This window comes from Pinus tabuliformis, chromosome 7 (genome assembly GCF_031772625.1).
Source record: "Pinus tabuliformis cultivar Carrire ecotype Pingquan chromosome 7, CPIR1, whole genome shotgun sequence".
Lineage (NCBI taxonomy): Eukaryota > Viridiplantae > Streptophyta > Pinopsida > Pinales > Pinaceae > Pinus > Pinus tabuliformis.
Genome location: NC_142293.1, coordinates 1,539,575,141 through 1,539,599,345, shown reverse-complemented (window position 1 = coordinate 1,539,599,345; position 24,205 = coordinate 1,539,575,141). Strand labels below are relative to the sequence as shown.

General features: G+C 37.5%; 1 pseudogene; it reads right to left on the bottom strand.

The window, feature by feature from the left end:
• LOC149253762 (uncharacterized) overlaps nt 1-17,939 on the bottom strand; it is a 95,172-nt pseudogene extending 77,233 nt beyond the window's left edge.
• Between the last annotated feature and the right edge of the window lie 6,266 nt (nt 17,940-24,205).

Sequence of the window (24,205 nt, the reverse complement as noted above, 5' to 3'; positions counted from 1 at the left end):
CTTGAAAAATCTGGGACAAATCTCTTCACAAAATTGATTTGACCAAGGAAAGATTGCATGGCTTTTTTGTTATGAGGTAGGGATATTTCAGAAATTTCTTTGATTCTGTCAGGCTCAATGTGAATACCAGATTTTGACACTATGAATCCTAGAAGTTTTCCTTCACTTAATGCGAAAAAAGATTTCTTTGGGTTAAGTGAAATCCCATACCTTAAACATCATTGAAAGATCTGTTTCAAGTCTTTGAGATGATCGCTTCGCTTCTTGGAGTACACTGTTATATCATCCAGATAAATCACTACAGATTTATTGACTAAACCCTTGAATGCGATGTCCATGGCTCTCTGAAATGTAGCGCCGGCATTGATCAAACCAAATGGCATCTTTCGATATGCGTATGTGCCCCATTTAGTTCGGAATGTGGTTTTTAACTGATCATCGGGATGTACTAGCACTTGATTGTATCCTGAAAATCCATCCAAAAAAGACATTAATTCTGAGCCTGCTACTGCCTGTAATATTTGTTCCATAGGTGGGAGGGGAAAATTGTCTTTTTGACAGGCTTTGTTGAGATTCCGAAAATTGATACAGATTCTAATATCTCCGTTTTTCTTTCTAACGGGTACCATATTGGAGACCCATTTGGAATGTCTGACGGGGAAAATTATTCTGGCTCTTAATAACTTATTTAGCTCAGTTTTTATCTGATTTTCTAAATTGGGGTGGATTTTTCTGAGTTTCTGTTGGACAGGTTTTTCATTGTCAATCATAGGGATAGTATGTTGAATGATAGAAGTGTCGTATGTCTTCAGCTCATCGTAATTCCAGGCAAAAACATTTTTGTATTGTCTCAAAAGACGGATATACGCTAGTTTTTCTTCAGGGGCTAGGCCGTGGCCTAGATTAACGTTCTGTGGTTTATCATCAGTTCCCAGGTTTACTAATTCGTAGTTCAGAGTTGAACTGTAGAGCTTAGAATTGGTAGACCTTTTAAACCGACTTTTCAAATCATATAAGTCTTCTAACTTAACCACCGATTTAGGTATAGCATTATCAGTGCTATCTTGTTGTATTTGTCGATCATGATGGTCTTCGTCAATTATTTGATTGGAGTAGGATCCTTCAGAAGTAAGGAAATTTACAATATTAGGATCGTCATTGAATACTCTCCAATTTGTAATGTTGTCAGGGATGGATGGTCTAAAGATTAATTCTATTGAGAATCTATCTGGACTAAAATCTTCGGAGGGAATCAGTCTAGAGGCTACGTTAGCTAAAAGGTCTGCGCTCGCATTTTGGAGTCTTGGGATTGACGAAATATTGAATGCTATGAAATGCTCAGTCAGATCTTGTACTAAAGATTGATAGTGTTTCAAATGACCTGATAGGCAATGTATGGTGTTACGTACCTGTTTGACGACAATCTCAGAGTCTCCGAAGACTTGAAGGTACTTGACGTTCAACCCGATTTCTTTGTATAGGCCTTGCACCAAGGCCTCATATTCCGCTGTATTGTTTGTGCAATCGAATTCAAGTCTGCACGTAAGCATGGTCTTATTTCCTTCTGGGCTAATCAGAACACATCCTGCTCCTGCTCCTTCGTTAGATTTAGAGCCATCAAAATATAATTTCCAAAACAAAGATGTATTTACAGGTTTATCTAAAAAATTAACACACTTTGAATTATCAGTTTGGGAAAAATTTTCGACTTGGGACAAAACTGAATTTTCTAAGTAAGGTGATGTATGAGCATTGAAATTGCCGAGGAAAGAATCTACCGAGTAATTGCCTATGATACTGCTGTTGTATGCTATTGCTTCATTTTCTCCCTCCAATTCCGTTACTATGTACTTCTGGTGTAACTCTTGTTCAACCTTTATTTGATTCGGTTTACCATTGTAGGGTAACCACATGTGCGACGAGTCGGTTGAGAAGTATCCATGGAGTTTTTCGGACCAATCCCTGCTAAGAATCAAGCCATAGAATTCTGGGATATCAGCTACTAGAATGTCGATAACCTGACATACCTTCGGGTTAGATGACAATCTTATGGTCACTTGATTAAGTTCACCAATCACTTCGACTTGAGATCGATCAAGCTGAACTATGCGCACTGTGGATTTTTGTGGTTGAACATTCAACTTGGCACATATTGATCTGGACAAAATATTCGTTGAAGCACCAGAATCTACCAAACAATTGTGCACATTTTTATTGAATATTTCATAAGTGAGAAGAAAAGGGGGAGTGTGAGACCTTGATCTTCCTCCAATCAAGGCGATGTCATTTGGATCAACCTTATTGATCGTGTTGGTTGGAGGTTTTCCCATGTTGTGGGAAGCTACAGCTGTAGGCAAAGATGTAGTAGGCACGGCATGTAATTCTTTCATCATTATCTTCTGTTGATGTTTCAATTTGCTCAATTCATAAAGAGTGATATTAGCCCTAGTCTTTTTCATGTCATCAATAATATTGTACTCCATTTCATCCGACACAATCAGTGTTCTTGATGGAGGTGTTTGATCTGATTGGACTGGGCTAGATTGAGTCGCTTTAGCGGTCGTTTTCTTTGTTGTGACTTTATCTTTTGCTGCAGGGCTTGCACCCTTCTGCTTAGGGGTAGTTTGGGGAGGATCAAGTTGATTTTTGCTTCGTGTGCTAACCGGAAATGCTTCTTGATCTTCTTCTTGCGGGAGAATGAAATCCCACATTCCTTGTAGTTCCACAACTTCTTCGTCATCGGTCTGCCCTTCAGTGGTACTCTCTTCTTCTTCCTCTTCTTCGGATTCGACGTTTGAGATAGCGTTGGGTGGTTTCACATCCATTGAAGGGCCTCTTTTAAAAGCTCTGTAGGGCTTTTTTGAAGAAGTTTCTGCTACTTGTTTTTTTATGTCAATCGTCTCATTGGACATGGTTTTTAATACTTTTTGTAATCCTTCTAAATCGAAAGGGTCTTTCCTTTGTTTCTTCTTGGGGTCTTCCTTGAAGGAGACTTTCTTAGATTTGCGTTCCTCTATCGTAGATCTTTTTTCCAAGGCTACTACGTGTTTCTCTACTGCTATCGCCTCTGTCAGGTTTTCAACTAAGGTTGTCTTATTTGCCCTATCCACGAAGATTGCTAAGTTTGATGGTAAGGCCGTAATGTACCATTCACATCGGACTTCTTCGCTGGGTTGGGAAGCAGTGGGAATTTTGTTGAGGATTTTATTGAACCGTAAATTGAAATCTTTGATGGGTTCTCTAGCCTCGGCTTTAAGATTGGATAGGTCATTGATTAACGTTGCCGTTGATCTGTCATCACCAAACTTGGTAAGGAATTGACTTTGAAAAATGTCCCAACTTGTGATAGACCTGGAAGGTAATGAAAAGTACCATGACCCGGCTATTCCTTGCATTCTATAGGGAAAAAGCCGGACAACAGCATCCTCGTTGGTAACTCTGTTGAGATTGACAGAAAGCATGAAATTATTAATGTGCTCTTCGGCTAGCATGCCTGCTTCTGGATTGAATTTGGGTAGCCATTTCTCAGGATGGGCCGGTATTTGGCTCAGGGGTGGAGGCATTAAAACTGCCCCAGGATTGTTCCATGGAGACTGGGCCATCGTTGAACTGCTAGTAAATGAAAGTGCAGAGGATGATCCCTGAGGCTGGGAAGATGAAGATATTATGATCTTAGATGATTGAAGAGGAGGGGTTGTGGAAGATGGATGAGTGGTTTGGAATGAAGATGTGGGTGACTGACTTCACGGTGAGGGAGTTGAAATGGACGATGTAGATGAAAGAGTCTCACTGTCAGACTCTGGTGGTGTTTTCCTTGCTCTTTTCCTGGTGGGGAGAGGGAATTCAGTTGGCTGGATGCCAAATTTTTCACTCTTTAATCTGGTCAGGGGGTGAGCAGGATTGTACTGCGAAGTCACGCTGCTTTGAGATTTATCAGACTTCTGTGTAAAAATAGAAAATCCCTGGAGTTTGCGAATTAGAGTTTGAACTTCAGGGGGTTCAATGGTAGATTGGTCTGAAATATTAGGGTATGTAGCAGCGGTTAATACTCGAGCGACTTCTGACTCTGGATTTAAACGTACTGGGGAAGTCGGGGGAGTTGATGAGGGCGATTTACTCTCAGAATGGTATTTAGATTTTGATTTAGGTGCCATTCATAGTTCGGGCCCTCCTTCTAGCGCCAAATATGTTGAAGCCTCGAAAATCGGGTCGACAACAAGGGGGATACCCGCCCGGTCCGGACCTTGGTTGGCAGCTCCTTATCCGTTTGGTATAGCGGGTCCGACTGGGGATAATGGGACCAGTTTCCCAATCTAAGGGGTGTGTGTGTGTGTAGAGTTGGATGATGCTGATCTAAGAGTACTTAGAGCTAATTTAATTCAAACTTCTGAACTATATCTATGCTATTGTAATCTAATGAGAAACAACACATCTAATCTATGCTAACCCGGGATGCATTTCTTCTATTATGCGATCTAAAGAGATTTCAAACAATAACTGGTAATAAAGATCATTTAGCTATCATAAGAATAGAAATCAATTAAGATAAACCACTTTGCATAAAAAGTTAAGCAAAATAGTTGTGAACAACATATCGCATAATAAGTTATTCATATATCAAACACAAATAAATGACTCCACCATACAGAAGTGCCAAATGGTAACTCATACATTCATGCAGTAACATATAAACAACTGAAAACTGTATATCTCTTTAAGAATATAAGCAGAAATGGTCAAGAGATAAAAGTACCATTTATGACTAATCCTACTCATAAGCTTCAAGCAAAAACGATTTATCTCTACTTGCTCTAACATCTACTAAGAGTACAAAAGTGCAACATCAGTAGCAGATATCAAATGCAAACATTGATAAATCTCGATCCAACCATTCATCAAAAACCCCCTCCGAGGGTGCAAAAGTGCATGTTCTAAGGACAAGTTTTTTGACAAATTTCTGGACCCTTCTCCAAATTCCTGAGAAGGGTTTAAATACTGCTAACTAATTAACTTAATTACATAAATTTAGGATACGGTTTTAAATGACCGCCCTTCTACTAAAGCAAAATTATTTCTAAAAATTAAATCTAATTCCTAACCATTTCTGTATTTGCTCCTTAGTGCTGCAAGCATGTAACATTCGCCTGGGAAGAGTCGGCTGGTCGTCTTCTCCTTTCGTTTGAGCTACGAAAATAGAAATAACAAGCGCTGGCACCACTTTCTGGTAAACTAGAAGATATTTTCGAGAATCTTCCTCTGGCTGGGTGTATTCACTGTGTGTATACTTGGTAATAACCCAAATTCCTCTCAAACTGATTCTGCTTTTGCTATTTCGGTTTCCGGCCTCGCGAATGACTGAATAAGTTAGGGACTTTTCTCTCTGAACAATTTTCTATATTGAAAATTGCCTCCGTTCTTTGTTCCGGGCTTTTCTGGTGCGTTTTCCTTCTTTAGCGCCTTTTTTCTTTTTGCTTTACCGGGCATAAGCTTCAGGATCTTTTGCAAACATGCTGCTTTTGTGCGCCTTTGATTCTGAGTTTTGGATGGCCTATTGACATCAATATCTGTTGACTGATACTCTGGAATCTGTGGTCCTATTGCATGCGGCATCCATTTGTGAAGGCATCTCTTCTCTGTTCTCCGAGTATTGACGCTTTCCCCTTTTCCTTAGATGTTTCCTGCACATTGCTTTATGTTATTTTCTGTCTTACAATTTATGCAAAGGAAAAGAGTAATGATGATAAAGATTGACATGAAAGCTTTAAGTTCTAATGAATGCATAATCATGACACCCATAACGAAATGACTCTTCGAAAAACACAACACAATCTTTCTTGGATACTTTGGCATACAATCATTAATTTCTTTTAAGGCGCGCGCCCAATTTTGGTCTACAGACAGCTTTCCTTGAATACTGTGCCGAGGAAATTTTGCGATGGGTGATTTTTGCGACTTGCATCGCAGCATCGAGGATCGCGTCATCAAGATGTGTCATCACAGAAATTGATGATCGCATTTATCGCAGATCGCAACATCGCAGATCGTGCTTAGTCATCCAATCATTGTGTGCTGCTTATGCGATGTTGCGATATGCGACATCGCATATCGGCCGTCGAAGATTCCTTAAGTTTTTTCATTTAAGAGTGCTTCATAATATATGCGATGCGATGAATTTCGCGTCGCTTCTTCGCAGCTTGTTATGCGCATAGGAAAACGTTTCACTCTCTTCTCGCGATGCGATACAGTTTTAGGGAGTTAAAATACAAAAATTTTGATAAAAGTTTTTTGGATTTTTTATTAAGGGTCCCCATTTGCTTGGTGTTATTGCTAATACCAAACAAAGAGGGGGGTTGTTGGTGGCCACAACAGGGCCTCTTTAATGTTAGGATCTACAAGAATAATGGATCTCGTTGTAGTGCCGATATTTTTTCCATTAAATTCTCCAACATGCGCAGATTTGATTGCAATGATGGGGTTATTTCCTGTAGCACATAGGGAGGAGATTTCTTGTGACACGGCATTAAAATTATCTCCCCAAAAGATTGCATCTATGTTATACCCTGACATGTCTTGAAGTTGTACTGTTTTTTTATTAACTTCAGAGCCGTCTTTTCTACGTATAGTGCATACACTGGAAATGTCTGTGACAATACCAAGAATATCAACAATGGAGTTGACGTTTGTTGTTCTGATATCATTAATTGATTTTATATTGAATTGCACTGTTGGATTATGTTTTTTTTCACTGGCAACATGTTCTATGGTAGATGTTGCATTCAACAAAATTTCCCAGTCATTGTTCAAGTGGTTGTATTGCTTGTTAGCCATTTTTACATTCCCTTTAGAGACAATGTAGACATTTCCATTTTGGATTTTGTCGAAAAAGTAATCTGCGACATTGTTGAAACATGTAATATGTATTTCTCCACCCTATCTATCGAACAGGTCAAAACCAAACACTTTACCGGGCCCGTATTGATTCTGAAATTGTCGAAGAGCTATTTTCCTTTGGACGTATCCTTTTATGCACCAATTTGAGTGGTAAGGGTTTAACGATTTGATGGGAATTTGAACTGGAAGAACGGATGGAGTTGGAGTAGTTGGAAGAGGGCAGTGTCTTTTTGATAAAGGATTTGGGTTCGATGAGGATGGAGTGTTTTCATCAGATGTGATCGGGATACTCATAGTTTTTGGATTGCCAATTAAGGGTGCAAATGAAGTAGATATTTCAAAGTCTATTAGCTTTATAGACCTACACGACAAATGAGAGTCATAGGAATAACTGTTAGAAGTGGATGTGTTATAAATAAAAATGTTAAATTTGAAATAAGAAATTTATAACAAACTTATGTTGATGGACCGATAGCTGAGGTAGTCCAACTTTTAACATTTATAATAGAACCCTTTTGTAGCAAGCCTGTTGCTACGAGATCATTGAAATCTTTTGGAAGCATGATGTGTTTCTTATGTGTTCCGTCTGAAATTGCAGTACGATATCATGGAGTTGAATTTTGCATTGATTGTATTGGTTCAAGTTCAACAATTTGTAGGTATGGTTGAATATGAGTTGATCTAGATAACATTGAGGAAATTGCATTTTGAGTAAGGTTTGTTGTCATTTTCTGGTACAAAACAAAACACAAAAATGTTGTTTTCTTCGTGTAAGATGTTTAATATTCATTACATTCCTATAACATTACTTGAAAATATATGAATTAAAGGGCAAAGGGAAAGAAGCATGTTCAATTTGTTTCTAAATGAGTGGGTATCTAAGCTTGTAAACATAATGAAGAAAGATATTTATTACAACAACTTTTATATGATCATTTTTTTTGAAACATAGTTAAAATTGCAAATTAACAATTTCAAAAACCTACACATGTTAGAAACAATCAGATAGAAACAATCAGATAGGGCATGATGATTGAGTTTCCCGTGCCAAATAATGTATACATTTTTTAGGGAATTTGGCAGTAGTAACACCAGAGCTACGTTGGAGCTATGTTGTGGGTTTTGTATTGGGCAAATTTGTATTGTGGAATTTGGGTTTTGCATGAGTATTTTTGTTTCCAGAGAAAACGAATGTTGTACATAATGGTGGAGAGAAGTTGTGCAATTACATAGAATGCAATGATAGGTGGCTAAGCTCAACATAGGTCCAATGACCAAGCACTGAAACTATTTAATGCAATGCCTATGCTAGATGAGGTTACATAAAATTATGTAATTCCAGGATTTGTAATTTGATGATATGCACAGAACGGGTAATGCCATGAGGCCCTAAATGTTTTTGCTCAATTAAGCAGATTGTTTCTAAGCCAAACAACTTCAGCTTTGGCACCATTGTCAAGGCCTGCGTTGGGTAATGCCATGAGGCCCGAAATGTTTTAGGTCAAATGAGGAGAGTGTTTTTAAGCCAAACAACTTCACCTTTGGCACCATTCTAGAACATCTAAAAGCTCTGAACAGCTTACCTGCTTGGTACTTAGTATGTTGTACGGGCCTGGAATTAGATGTTTTTAATCCTCAGGATCAGTTGGCATTTGTTTAGTTGACATATTCACAAACAAAGAAAGGACAGCTCTTGTGAAAGCTAGATGAGAGGATAAAATGAAGTATGTCATTCAAAAGAGTAAAGGAATATGCAATAGCCAAAAGTAGTGCTAGAAAGGAACGACAAGCGGGGAGACCAGTCCCTTAAGATCCGTGGGATGCAAGGACAATCTCGAAGATTGTGATTTCCTTTGCAAATGACACATGGAGATTTAGGTTTGGATGGTGCAGTGTGTGGATTTTTGTCAGATGATGCATGGTTGCCCCCTTTCGTCGTTGGCTTCTTCTTCTTCTTCTCCTTCCTTTTCTTCTTCTTCTCAATTACTTGGTTTTTAGTTTGACTAGTTTCACCAAGCAAACAGGAAGAAGGAGAGGGAGAAACAAACGAAGTAGAAGGTTGGGGGTATCTCTAGTATCATCTGGTTGCGATTTCTCAAGAATCATGGTGTTTTGAACAACAGAGGTTGAGAAAAGCCATACTGGCGGGCCAATTGCAAGCCCTGGTAGGGACAATGTAGCCATATGAGGTGCACCAACATCTCCCCTAGAGGAAAAGGGAGTAGGATTCCCCCAAGGGGAAATCCTTGATTGGTGGACTCCATTTTCTCAACCTAAGACCAATGAGGGAACAGTGATGTTATTCCGATTTAAATAAATTTTATGACGCTTTGACACAACTTGCTTTTTCAATTTTTAAGAGTCGAGAAAAAGCTAAAGATGACTCTAGTCGCCTTCGATTTGGGTAACTCTAGTATCATCTGGTTGCTGATTTGATTGCTCAAGAATCACGGTGTTTTGAACGACAGAGGTCGAGAAAAGCCATACTGGCGGGCCAATTGCAAGCCCTGGAAGGGACAATGTAGCCATATGAGGTGCACCAACATCTCCCCTAGAGGAAAAGGGAGTAGGATTCCCCCAAGGGGAAATCCTTGATTGGTGGACTCCATTTTCTCAACCTAAGACCAATGAGGGAACAACGATGTTATTCCGATTTAAATAAATTTTATGACGCTTTGACACAACTTGCTTTTTCAATTTTTAAGAGTCGAGAAAAAGCTAAAGATGACTCTAGTCGCCTTCAATTTTTAATGAGCCTGAAGTGACAAGTGCTTAGATGGACCTTTTCTTTTAAGGAGTCTGAAAAGGAACGAAAGTGACTACTCTGCAAATCCAGACAGGGGGATTACCAAACCAATCGCAAAACTACAGAATACTTTTTATGGTACGACAATCAATCTTCCCAAATGCTGTGTTCAGTGCATTATGATCGATAGGGTGGCAGACACGTCTTCCTAAGGATAAAGGATATAGCTTACTGTGGTCTCCCAATATATACTCGACGGTACGTGGGAGCACAAGTCCGTACTGGCACTTTTCGTCTCAAAGAGGAGGAATCACCCAACCTACGATGAAAGCGATAGTTACCAGGCTTTACGACGCCGGAATACGTCTCTAGCCTAGACTTCTAAATGTTGTGTGTTGGGTTCCAATGCGTTTTTATGTTTATTGAAATTTATTTTACAGTTGATCTTTCTTGAGAAGTTTGCCTTTAAGGTTGATCACGTGATGTAGATATACAATTCCTAAATATGCAATCTAATATGATAAACAGTCGTTTACTTTCTTTTTGCAATGAAAATCCTAGCTACTAAGGAAAGAGAAGTGAAATTGTTTCAACATAGAGCAGAGAGCACACACTAAGATGCACTATCCTAAATCAATTTGTGCATGCAAAGTCAACTATTTGACTTTGATCATATCAATCATATCAGGTATTCCACTATAATAAGATAGCTTGCCATCACATATATAACAACTACAAGTCAGATCTGGTACACAAGGCAGGACACTGAAACCACTGATGTTGTTTGTATCAGAGCAAGAGAAAAATGACGTAAATGCACCTGGTATAGCTAGGTAATCCGAAGCTAGCTGATGTTGTTTGTATTAGAGCAAGAGAAAAATGACGTAAATGCACCCGGTATAGCTAGGTAATCCGAAGCTAGCTCTAGCACCCGGTATAGCTAGGTAATCCGAAGCTAGCTGATGTTGTTTGTATCAGAGCAAGAGAAAAATGACGTAAATGCACCCGGTATAGCTAGGTAATCCGAAGCTAGCTCTAGAAGTGGGTACGGATATCAACTAATGAGAAACATAATCTTGTGAGTAAGAATGCTTACTATAGCAGAAAGCATTGTAATCTGGTAAGGGTTCTCCTTTCTTTATGGGGTAATGTAAAAGAGTAGTTCTTATGGAAGAGTTCAGATATCAGTATCTGTCAGGCTTTAAAGCTCCCAATGGTTGGAATAAAGTAAGCTAATGTGGGTGTCCTAGCAAATAAAAATGTATAGCTTGTTATAGTTAAGTGTTTCTTGTAATGGATTTTGTTAATCTCAAGGTAATGGAGTGAATGTTTATATGATGTGCATAGTTGACTATTTCCAAATAAAGGTATACAAAGAGTGAACAATGCAGAAATATTTTTAAATGAAAACTATCAACTGATTTTTGATGGACATGAGAAAAGTTAATTGTTTGACTTTGATCATATCAATCATATCAGGTATTCCACTATAATAAGATATCTTGCCATCACATATATAACAACTACAAGTCAGATTATAGAGTCTCTTCACCAGAAACAAGACAGTCACGATGGCACCACTCTGCATTAGTTTAACACACAGGAATAAAGTTTAAATTATCAAGAAAGCATATACATAACTGAATTAATTCAATTGGGAAATAATTTTGAATCAAATTTATAAGACTCTATATCTGCTCTGTGGCTAATGTACAATTGATGGTAGAGCATTTTCTATCATGGTCCATGGATGAAATAGAAATTAAACAAAAACTCAGAAAGGAGATTAAGGCTGTTACTAGAGATGAAGTAGTCCAGAAACGTCTAGAAATGTCCGTGAAAATTGAATCGCCCAGAGACAAAACAGAGTAGGCCAAGGCTTTTTTTAGGAAGTGATGCAAAGTATCTGTATTTAACATTGTTGTGTGAGTAACCAACATAATCTGTACAGTGCTATGGAAATTAATGGTCTCTGCAAGAAAAAAAACCTAATATAATCCTTTATGTTGGTTTTTTATTCAATATTCAATTGGAATTCCTAGAAGCATTTGGAGGAATACAAATTGCAACTACTGACAAAAATTTATGCCCTATCGAGTTGCAAAAAATTGATTATTAAATTTCAAGATGCTCTTGAAAGACTTGGAAAGCGGCTTGGATGATTCCTTAAATGGTGGCATTGCATACTCAATGGATACAAATGAGAAATTTAGAAACTCATCCAGTGATGAATGAGAGCAATTATCATCAAAGCATACAATACTATTTTATTAATGTTTGGGTGTTTTTGTTGTATTTGTAATTCTTAGTATTGGAGGTCTAGTAAGGCATTGTTTCTCAATCAACAATACATACAAAAGTCAATTGGGCTCTTCATAATAAGTTTGTAAAATAAAATCATGAACAATATGGAAAAACTACAAATATAATGCATCGGTGTCAAGCAGTCCCAAATCTCACATTAAAATGCTAGAATTGCTGTATAAAAACCGAGAGGAATTTACCATATTAGGTTCGCAAGACTAATAACTTAATAAAATGAGAAAAGAGGAATCCCAAATCTGGCACAAATTCTCACACACAAAAGTTTGGGTGGTGGGATAATTGGCTTGAGGGTTACCATATGGTATAGAGCTCCATAGTTGCTGCTCAATTTATCAGATCATACTGTAGCCATTTATGTGTTGTCAGTAGGTTGTATTTTCATGGAATTGATGAACAAACAGTCCTTATTCCATCCAAGGGAATCCATGGATACATTCTAGGATATGTGGGAATTTTTGTACACCCTACAACTGTTAAGAATTTTTTTTTCTTGTCCCATTTAATGCCTATTTAATACCTATTGAGATTGGAAAGGCTGGTACTAAGACAACAAATAATGCATAGAAAAGAAGGAAATGCAAGAACTTCTTAGTTGGGCAGGGGATCTAATATCCATAATGCATATAAAATAAGGAACTGTTTGGTCTGGCTCAGATTATTGCTGAAACCGATTTCATGACCCAAAAAGTATTAAAAAATACAGAGTACAGAGTAAATACAATCAACATGATGCAACGTAGAGTTCAAGAGAGCAAGGAAATTTAAATAAAGTTTGGAATATTTTTTCTGATGGAAATTCTAGTGAAAAATAATTTTTTTGTACACCCTATAGTCCTGAAGAAAACCGTTGAAACCAATTTCATGATCGAATATGTGGTTACCATATGGTTTAGAGCTCCATAATTGCTGCTCAATTTATCAGATCATACTGTAGCCATTGATGTCGTGTCAGTAGGTTGTATTTTCATGGAATTGATGAATAAACAATCCTTATTCCATCCAAGGGAATCCATGAATACATTCTAGGATATGTGGGAATTTCTGTACACCCTACAACTATTAAGAAATTTTTTTCTGCCCCATTTAATGCCTATTTAAAACCTATTGATATTGGAAAGGCTACTACTAAGACAACAAATAATGCATAGAAAAGAAGGAAATGCAAGAACTACTTAGTTGGGCAGGGGATCTAATATCCATAATGCATATAAAAGAAGGAATTGTTTGGTCTGGCTCATCCTTTCAGGTTTTATGAAATTAATATGATTAAGGTTACCACCTACAAACAAATGACTATGTGGAAGAAGATTATAGGGCCAGGGCAAGGTAACCTACAGAGATTGTGCCTTAAAGATCTTTATAACGGGCAGCACTAGAAACTTGCAACAGCTGATGGAATTGCAAATTGAAAACATGCATTTAGGTGATAGAGGTCTGATTGTCCTGATCTCCAGCAAACATTGATAACTGCTCAAAATGAGGAAGATTATCCCAAATCAACAGTCGATAATAAATTGTCTTCTTTCATACAGTGCCTGTTATAGTCATCATAGTTAGTACTGCTACAACAAAGACAAATACTCTATGGAGGCTATTGCTTTTTTTTTTCATTCTCATTCTCACACACAAAGTTTGGGTGGTGGGATAATTGGCTTGGAAATGGCATACTCCAATACTTTTGGTCTTGCTACGAGTACTTTTCTGCTGGTTTTTAATTCAATATTCAATTGGAATTCCTAGAAGCATTTGGAGGAATACAAATTTCAACTACTGACAAAAAGTTATGCCCTATCGAGTTGCAAACAATTGATTATTAAATTTCAAGATGCTCTTGAAAGACTTGGAAAGCGGCTTGGATGATTCCTTAAATGGTGGCATTGCATACTCAATGGGTACAAATGAGAAATTCAGAAACTCATCCAGTGATGAATGAGAGCAATTATCATCAAAGCATACAATACTATTTTATTAATGTTTGGGTGTTTTTGTTGTCTTTGTAATTCTGAGTATTGGAGGTCTCATAAGGCATTGTTTCTCAATCAACAATACATACAAAAGTTGATTGGGCTCTTCATAATAGGTTTGTAAAATAAAATCATGAACAATATGAAAAAACTACAAATACAATGCATCGGTGTCAAGCAGTCCCAAATCTCACATTAAAATGCTAAAATTGCTGTATAAAATCCGAGAGGAATTTACCATATTAGGTTCGCAAGACTAATAACTTAATAAAATGAGAAAAGAGGAATCCCCAATCTGGCACAAATTCCCTATCTAAAAGCACAATATATTTAAAGTAAAATCATTTTAGGAGTTTCATCGAATTCCAGCAAACATTGATAACTGCTCAAAATGAGGAAGATTATCCCAAATCAACAGTCGATAAGAAATTGTCTTCTTTCATACAGTGCCTGCTATAGTCATCATAGTTAGTACCGCTACAACAAAGACAAATACTCTATGGAGTCTATTGCTATGTTTTTTCATTCTCATTCTCACACACAAAAGTTTGGGTGGTGGGATAATTGGCTTGGAAATGGCATGTGGTTACCATATGGTATAGAGCTCCATAATTGTTGCTCAATTTATTATAGTTAAGTGTTTCTTATAATGGATTTTGTTAATCTCAAGGTAATGGAGTGAATGTTTATATGATGTGCATAGTTGACTATTTCCAAATAAAGGTATACAAAGAGTGAACAATGCAGAAATATTTTTAAATGAAAACTATCAACTGATTTTTGATGGACATGAGCAAAGTCAACTGTTTGACTTAGATCATATCAATCATATCAGGTATTCCACTATAATAAGATAGCTTGCCATCACATATATAACAACTACAAGTCAGATTCTAGAGTCTGTTCACTAGAAACAAGACAGTCACGATGGCACCACTCTGCATTAGTTTAACACATAGGAATAAAGTTTAAATTATCAAGAAAGCATATACATAACTGAATTAATTCAATTGGGAAATAATTTTGAATCAAATTTATAAGACTTTGTATCTGCTCTGTGGCTAATGTACAATTGATGGCAGAGCATTTTCTATCATGGTCCATGGATGAAATAGAAATTAAACAAAAACTCAGAAAGGAGATTAAGGCTGTTACCGGAGATGAAGTAGTTCAGAAACGTCCAGAAATGTCCCTGAAAGTTGAATCACCCAGAGACAAAACAGAGTAGGCCAAGGCTTTTTTTAGGAAGTGATGCAAAGTATCTGTATTTAACATTGTTGTGTGAGTAACCAACATAATCTGTACAGTGCTATGGAAATTAATAGTCTCTGCGGGAAAAAAACCTAATATAATCCTTTCTGTTGGTTTTTTATTCAATATTCAATTGGAATTCCTAGAAGCATTTGGAGGAATATAAATTGCAACTACTGACAAAAAGTTATGCCCTATCGAGTTGCAAAAAATTGATTATTAAATTTCAAGATGCTCTTGAAAGACTTGGAAAGCGGCTTGGATGATTCCTTAAATGGTGGCATTGCATACTCAATGGATACAAATGAGAAATTCAGAAACTCATCCAGTGATGAATGAGAGAAATTATCATCAAAGCATACAATACTATTTTATTAATGTTTGGGTGTTTTTGTTGTCTTTGTAATTCTGAGTATTGGAGGTCTGGTAAGGCATTGTTTCTCAATCAACAATACATACAAAAGTCGATTGGGCTCTTCATAATAAGTTTGTAAAATAAAATCATGAACAATATGAAAAAACTACAAATACAATGCATCGGTGTCAAGCAGTCCCAAATATCACATTAAAATGCTAAAATTGCTGTATAAAATCAGAGAGGAATTTACCATATTAGGTTCGCAAGACTAATAACTTAATAAAATGAGAAAAGAGGAATCCCAAATCTGGCACAAATTCTCACACACAAAAGTTTGGGTGGTGGGATAATTGGCTTGGAAATGGCATGTGGTTACCATATGGTATAGAGCTCCATAATTGCTGCTCAATTTATCAGATCATACTGTAGCCATTGATGTGTTGTCAGTAGGTTGTATTTTCATGGAATTGATGAACAAACAATCCTTATTCCGTCCAAGGGAATCCATGGATACATTCTAGGATATGTGGGAATTTCTGTACACCCTACAACTGTTAAGAATTTTTTTTCTTGTCCCATTTAATGCCTATTTAATACCTATTGAGATTGGAAAGGCTACTACTAAGACAACAAATAATGCATAGAAAAGAAGGAAATGCAAGAACTTCTTAGTTGGGCAGGGGATCTAATATCCATAATGCATATAAAAGAAGGAACTGTTTGGTCTGGCTCAGATTATTGCTGAAACCGATTTCATGACCCAAAAAGTATTAAAAAATACAGAGTACAGAGTAAATACAATCAGCATGATGCAACGTAGAGTTCAAGAGAGCAAGGAAATTTAAATAAAGTTTGGAATATTTTTTCTGATGGAAATTCCAGTGAAAAATAAAATTTTTGTACACCCTATAGCCCTGAAGAAAATCGTTGAAACCAATTTCATGACCGAATATGTGGTTACCATATGGTTTAGAGCTCCATAATTGCTGCTCAATTTATCAGATCATACTATAGCCATTGATGTCTTGTCAGTAGGTTGTATTTTCATGGAATTGATGAATAAACAATCCTTATTCCGTCCAAGGGAATCCATGAATACATTCTAGGATATGTGGGAATTTCTGTACACCCTACAACTGTTAAGAATTTTTTTTTCTTGTCCCATTTAATGCCTATTTAAAACCTATTGAGATTGGAAAGGCTACTACTAAGACAACAAATAATGCATAGAAAAGAAGGAAATGCAAGAACTTCTTAGTTGGGCAGGGGATCTAATATCCATAATGCATATAAAAGAAGGAACTGTTTGGTCTGGCTCATCCTTTCAGGTTTTATGAAATTAATATGATTAAGGTTACCACCTACAAACAAATGACTATGTGGAAGAAGATTATAGGGCCGGGGCAAAGTAACCTACAGTGATTGTGCCTTAAAGATCTTTATAACGGGTAGCACTAGAAACTTGCAACAGCTGATGGAATTGCAAATTCAAAACATGCATTTAGGTGATAGAAGCAATGAACCTAGCAGAGGTAAAAATAACCTAAATTGGGTTGCATGAGGGTTTTTATAGGCCTTATTAGACAAGTTTGATTCAGTCAACTAAGTCATACTCATACTCAGAGGTCAAACTCACAACAAACTCTGTCAAACTCTGTCAACAAACAAGTTTGACTTGGACAAGTTGAAAAATCAAACTCTGTCAACAACCAAGTTTGACTCGGACAAGTTGGAAAAACACATTTGCCTGACAACTCATTTCAAACTTGGCTAATGGCGGGTTCAAGCCACAATCCTGGCAACACTGGAAACTTTCCCTTCTATGTTCTGAAACTACAGATAATTTTAAGTTATCCCCTGCGCAACTTCTATGCATATGATCATGTTAAATTAAGAACTTCAAAAAGACACAATAATTTTATTTTGCAGGATTACTAACTACATAACAAAGGAAATCATTGCATGACCCAACTTACCACAGTCAGGACCTTCCTTGTCATTTGTCACAATGTACTGGTGACCATTAGATTCCAGCCATTCTCGTATGCCCAAAGCATTCTCAACACACCCAAGAAAGTTTGGATTCAGCGAAGCATATTCATTGGCTTTATAAAAGACTCCAACAATTTCATTACTTCCTGCAGGTGCCTGAAACATAAGACCATATAAATTAGAAAAATAGGAAGCAGAGAAGAAAATACAATCTTGTTAATGAGAGTGATAATTGAAACTTGATACTGCTCCGGGTTTCCAAAATGTTCAAATCCACAGATGGTGTTATTGAAGGGTTTTATGCAAGAGCTTCTAACATTACGGCACATAGATCAGAATAAATGTAAACAAAATCGTCCTGGACATCATTCATATATGATATAACCCTTCGATCACCAATTGGATTCACCATTGAGGAGAGTCCGAACACTAGTCTTTTACAAAAGCATAAAAGTAGATCAATGATCAAGATAAAGGCCTTTTGCAGAAAAATATCAAGATCAGGAAAAATCAAATCAAAATACAATATGCCTCTGAGAGCTCGAGATAAAGGCCCTTTGCAGAAACACATCAAGATCAGGAAAAATAAAATCTAACACAAAAAAGAAAATTATTATCTTGACATTAATAGGATACTTTCTGAGAGCACAAGATAGGAGATAAAGGCCCTTTGCAGAAACATATCAAGATAGGGAAAAATAAAATCAAAACACAATATGCCTTTGTGAGCCCAAGATAGAGGGCCTTTGCAGAAACATATCAACATCTGGAAAATAAAATCTAACACAAAAGAGAATTATTATCATGATATTAAAAGGATAAAGTATCCTATTAATGTCATAACCAGTTTGGTTTGTGGGAGATGACATGTCCTTTTGAAAATTATATATTATCATGATATTAAAAGGACAAAGTATCTTATTAATGTCACAGCTAAATAAGGTAAGTTCATAGCATTGAGGAAGCCATGCATTAAAAATAGCCCAATATCTGATGAAGGTCTTGTGACGATTGCCATCGGCTGCCCTAGCCTTATAAAATTAAAGGTGAAAAGGTGTAAAGCAGTAACATCCAAAAGTGTCTGTGAGGTTCAGAAAAAAAGAGCCTCTCTAATCGTTGCTGTCGATGGTGGTTCACAGACAGCAGGAGAGGATGATCAGAGCAGAGTTAGATCTACATGCTTGGATATGGTAGCTAAACCTTAATCTTCCCAAAGAAAACTCATGTATGTGAATAGACAAGGAAAATAAGCATTGGAATCACTTGCAATAATTGTTTTTAAAGTGCCTCCAGAATCACGCCATGAGCTCCAGAAATTTTCACGGAGAATCCTAAAATCTCAGTGGAAGTATAAAACGGATAAAACTTCTAAGAAATTCACACTCGGTGGAAATGACAACATTGGTGTCTTGTCATTAGGTTGTATTTTCATGGAATTGATGAACATACAACATAAAAGGGACCAATGGTTGAAATGCCCTTGTTTTCAATACCAGTCACTTTAACTGAAACAACCACAGGATGGTCTGTGTCAACAAGTAGTGGGACAACACCATGTGCTTGAAACAAAGGATTCCCTACAAATAACACAACATTGTAGACCAAATTCCTATCAAATACAACTAAATATTTAGTCGTCTAGAAACCAAAGTTAACTAAAATTTCTAGTTCCATAAATTGTTTGCTTCAGACATCTACATACCCAGATCATCAAGATATGTAATATTAACGTGTTATTGAGTGCCGATAGAAATCTCAGCAACATGAAATGTTGAAATGGAATTTTACAGAATTCATAATGCATATAAAAGAAGGAACTGTTTCGTCTGGCTTCGATTATTGCTAAAACCGATTTCATGACCCAAAAAGTATCTAAACAATTCTGAGTTTTTAAACAATTCACACTCATCTAATATCCATAATGCATATAAAAGAAGGAACTGTTTGGTCTGGCTCAGATTATTGCTGAAATCGATTTCATGACCCAAAAAGTATTAAAAAATACAGAGTACAGAGTAAATACAATAAGCATGATGCAACGTAGAGTTCAAGAGAGCAAGGAAATTTAAATAAAGTTTGGAATATTTGTGAAAAATAAAATTTTTGTACACCCTATAGCCCTGAAGAAAACTGTTGAAACCAATTTCATGATCGAATATGTGGTTATAGGGCCAGGGCAAGGTAACCTACAGAGATTGTGCCTTAAAGATCTTTATAATGGGCAGCACTAGAAACTTGCAACAGCTGATGGAATTGCAAATTGAAAACATGCATTTAGGTGATAGAGGTTTGATGGCTGTTTCAAAGTGCTCAAAGCTAGAAGTATTTTATATGAGTAGGGTGTCTGATTGTCGTGATCGAGGTATTTATGCAGTTGCAAATGGATGTAGGAAACTGAGAAAGGTGCACCTTGATAGTGGCAAGTCCAAAAGAATTGGCGAGGAAGGGTTACTGTCCATTGCAAACAAATGTCATCAGATGCAAGAAAAAACGGCCTACGCGGCCCTCATGCAGCGAAGAAAGAGTCGTTTCGTCCTCTGCGGCCCTCGTCGAAACCCTTCTCCCTTCTCTGCAGGTCTGCCGCCCTCCTCTGCAGCAACTCCGCTGCGCCCTCCTCAACACCCGCGCCCTCCTCTGCATCAAACGCGGAAACGTATTAGTTATTAATTAAACGGCTGATTTCTAAACCTTAAAAACCTTAACCTATTAGTTATTAATTAAACCGCTGATTTCTCTCCAATCGTCTAACATTACATCTAACGGCTATGATTAAGACACAAAGACATTTGGGAGGTTCATTTCAAAGAGAAACACCTTACGTCATAATTAAAACAACTAAAACACAAACTCATTTAAAAAAAAAAAAAACTCCTATAATAAATCGATAATGATTCTCCTTCCACCAGAATTCTCGCCTTTTGGGTTTGTGCGCTTTGGCCAGTCGTCCATAGAATCATATGTTACTTTCACATTTAAAAAACATAGACAAGAGAAGCATCATACCCGAACCCACGCAACACGCGTATATATATAACACTTAAGTTTCTTAATAGCAGATTTGTCGCAGCAAACTAAAGTACGTCACCTTTACTTAATCCCCGTGACTTGAAAGTGATATGTGTGATGCTTACTTTACGTTTCCTAGAAGCAGATTTGCCGCAGAAAGTGAGTTTGTTTGTCTTTAAATAAAATATATTATACGATCAGCAGAGGACACTATTGGTGATTCCAAAAACCCATTAAGAGAAAAATAACATATGTATTTATTATTTTTATAACAACATATCACTATTACGTATCTATCAACTTTACGTTTCCTAAAAGCAGATTTGCCGCAGAAAAGTGAGTTTGTTGGCCTCTATTTATATCCAATTAATTTAAGGCGAGGATGGAATTTGAATCAAGTATTATGAAGTATATGACTCAATTATGTAATTTGTTTTAGACTCTGAAAGAGACATCATTTGTCAGTTTTCTAATTTATTAGAACTTTTTATAAATTCAATTTAATATTTTGAATGAAATAAACAAAAGTAAGATAAAGTCCATTATTCATTATTATTTATTTAGTTTGTGGTTATAATAGTCAAATTTTACAACTTACTTAAAACCTCCCCATGTGTTTTTTTAAAATGATTTCATCTAAAAGATTATTCCATTGAATAATCTTTCCCTAAAATAATGTTGACAAAACATAGGATATGAGTAAAGTGTGAATGTTGACAAAATAATTGTGTACCTACGTACAATCTTAGATTTTGCACCCTCACAACTTATTTTCTTATTAATTTTACTTGGTTGCCTCTGAATTTTATTATGCAGCAAACACCTGTTGACTAGCGCCCTTGGCAAACATAGGTCAGGAAATATATGATATACCTTCTGCTTTGGTAATTGTGGAAGACTAAGTTCATGTAGCAAGTTTTTTGAGCATGATTTAATTATCTGCAATTATCCATAATTTTATGAGATGTAATATAAGAGGGAGAGGGGTTCAATTGCAGAAGATATCCAATTCAAATTATCAGTCTGCTAGAATTGCCTACTTATTCTCGTAGGATTCACTACTATTGTAAAGTATGAATTGTCATAATAATCCTCACCTATTTCTTGGTGAAAAAATCATCAGCTATTTACATGGCGCTGCAACTAGTTGTGGCACTAGAAAAAGCATGGGTACGAGCACAGGAAGAGGCTCTGCTTCCAGCTCTAAACGTTCAGTCTTTTCTTCATTATTTTATAAAAAAATTCCGGTGTAAATGTAATAATAATTAATTAGTACTTTATCGATATATCCATTAAGAAATTTACTCTTGACGGTATGGGCATGTCAGTGATTTAGTCTTGATGGCATAGGCATGTCAGGAGAGGTTCGGTATAGTCATGTCAAGAGAGGTTCGGTAAATGATTAGAGTTTCTGATGTTTACGAGGCAACAATATTAAATAAAGTTGCCTTGATTTTAGGCATAGTTTCATTACAAATGGACTAGATCTCTATTACATTTAATACAAAATTCACCCACCAAATCACAGATTTATGGCGTTGTTTAACTTTATGCGTGGTTTTTTTGCTCCCCGCCCTGCGCTCGCTGCGCTGCCCTAGCCGCGCCTGCGCCTGTGCCCTCCCGTCTGCTCCTCATGGCGTCTGGAGGTGGCCCTGAGGCCCCTCCCCCCCTTCCCCCTGAAGTCGCGGCCTTCAAGGCCCTGGTCTCTGCCTCTGGTAAATGCTCGGTCTCTGGCCCGCAGCAGAAATTTGTAAAGAAACTGGACAGTATTCCCAAGGTTGCTCTGCCTGAGGAAGAAATATGCAGATCAGCTCTGAATCTTGCAGAGAACGGCCTGATCGGTCAGTTCACCGGTTTATGGCCATCCCCGAGAGCAGTTGAAGAATGGGTTAAAAGGAACTGGCTTCCTTTGGTCAACGAAGGAATCAAGATTTATTTTGTGGGCAAAGGGTTTTTTGTTTTTTTGTTTGACAGTCCAGAAGATAGAGGCCTGATCTTCAGAAATGGGCCTTACTTCATGGGGCCCCAAGGACTTTACTTGAACAAATGGTCAACTGATTTCGACCCAGCGCAAGACGTGCCTAAGGCGGTTCCGGTCTGGGTGCGCCTCCCGCATCTTCCCCTGCATTGCTGGAATCAAGGCTCTTTACAATCCATTGGAAATGCTCTCGGAAAGTTCATCGACCAAGCCCCAAGGAAGGATCAGTATTCCTGTGCCCGGATCTGTGTGGAGGTCGATTTGGAAATAGGACTACCCGAAGCGATTCAGCTCTCGGTGGCAAACTGGACTCACATCCAAGAGCTTGATTATGAACAGTTGCCCTTTAAGTGCCGTTTCTGCCATGAGTATGGGCATTTTGCTAGATATTGCAAAAAAAGAAGTGGGGAGACAACAGAGAAGGAAAAAGAAGATCAATGGAAACAGGCAAAGAAGACATCAGCAAACAGGCAAAGCAACAAAAGCAAGGCGAAAGGGCCTGAGAGCAAAGTAGATAACGGAAGCACAAGTAATCAAAACGCCGGAAGTAGTGAACCAAAGGACAATGAGGGAGATAAAAATCCTTTTGAAGCCCTCGCGCCTCCTCCAGATCCACCGGAAGTAGGGGAAGAAGAATCATTACAGCTTGTGAATATGGAAACCCTAGACCCAGGCAACACTCAAAGCATCGCTCCAGGCAAAATCTCTTCTCCATCATACGCAGAGATAATCAAAAAAAAGAAAAAATCAACAGAGAATACTGGGTCATCAGACGATGAATCTCTAGAAAAGTCAACAAAAAGGGTCGGACGAAGAACAAATAAGGAAACCAGAGAAGAGGAGTCAGAAAAACAAAAATCTCTTGGCAGTCAAGCAACGATTGAAATGACCCTAGGGAGAATAGTCAGGCCAAGGACCTCCAAAGGAGGAGGGCCTACCCCTTCAAGCGGTAAATGATGCAGATGATCTCTTGGAACTGTAGGGGTCTGGGTAATCCCAACAAGGCCGAGGCTATCAAAGATCTTCTGAAGATAGAGACCGCGGACATCCTTATGCTCCAAGAGACCAAAGTAGAAGGGGAAGCCCTTCTAAACACCAGCGTCACCAAATGGAAATTTGACTCAGGAAAGGCTGTTAGTGCAAGGGGAACAGCTGGAGGTTTAGGTACTTTATGGACTAAAAGCTTCTCCCTAGAACGATTTTCAGCGACACAACATTGGATTTTCACAGAGTTGCGCCACACTGTAAGTAATCTCACCCTCGCCCTGTTTAATTTATATGTCCCAGTTCATTATGAAGAGAAGAAAGAATGCTGGAGGTCACTCACAGATTTTTTAGAGCAAATCAGTCCTACCAATTTGGTTATAGGAGGGGACCTGAACATAATTTTAGATCCCAAAGAAAAGAAAGGAGGGATCCAGTCCAGAGATCCTTTCAGCAGAACAGTGGGCAATTTGATCCAGCGCTGGGACTTGGTAGACTTTAAACCAGTGAAGGGTAAATTCACCTGGACAAATAATAGAACCGGAGAAAATCATATCTCAGCCAGATTAGACAGGTTCCTTATCAACAGTTCTTTAATGATGGACGGTAGAATTATTTTCACTAAAATTCTTCCAAAACTTACATCAGATCATAAGCCAATCCTTATATGTCTAAAAAAAGAAGAGGATTTAGGCCCCCTTCCATTCCGC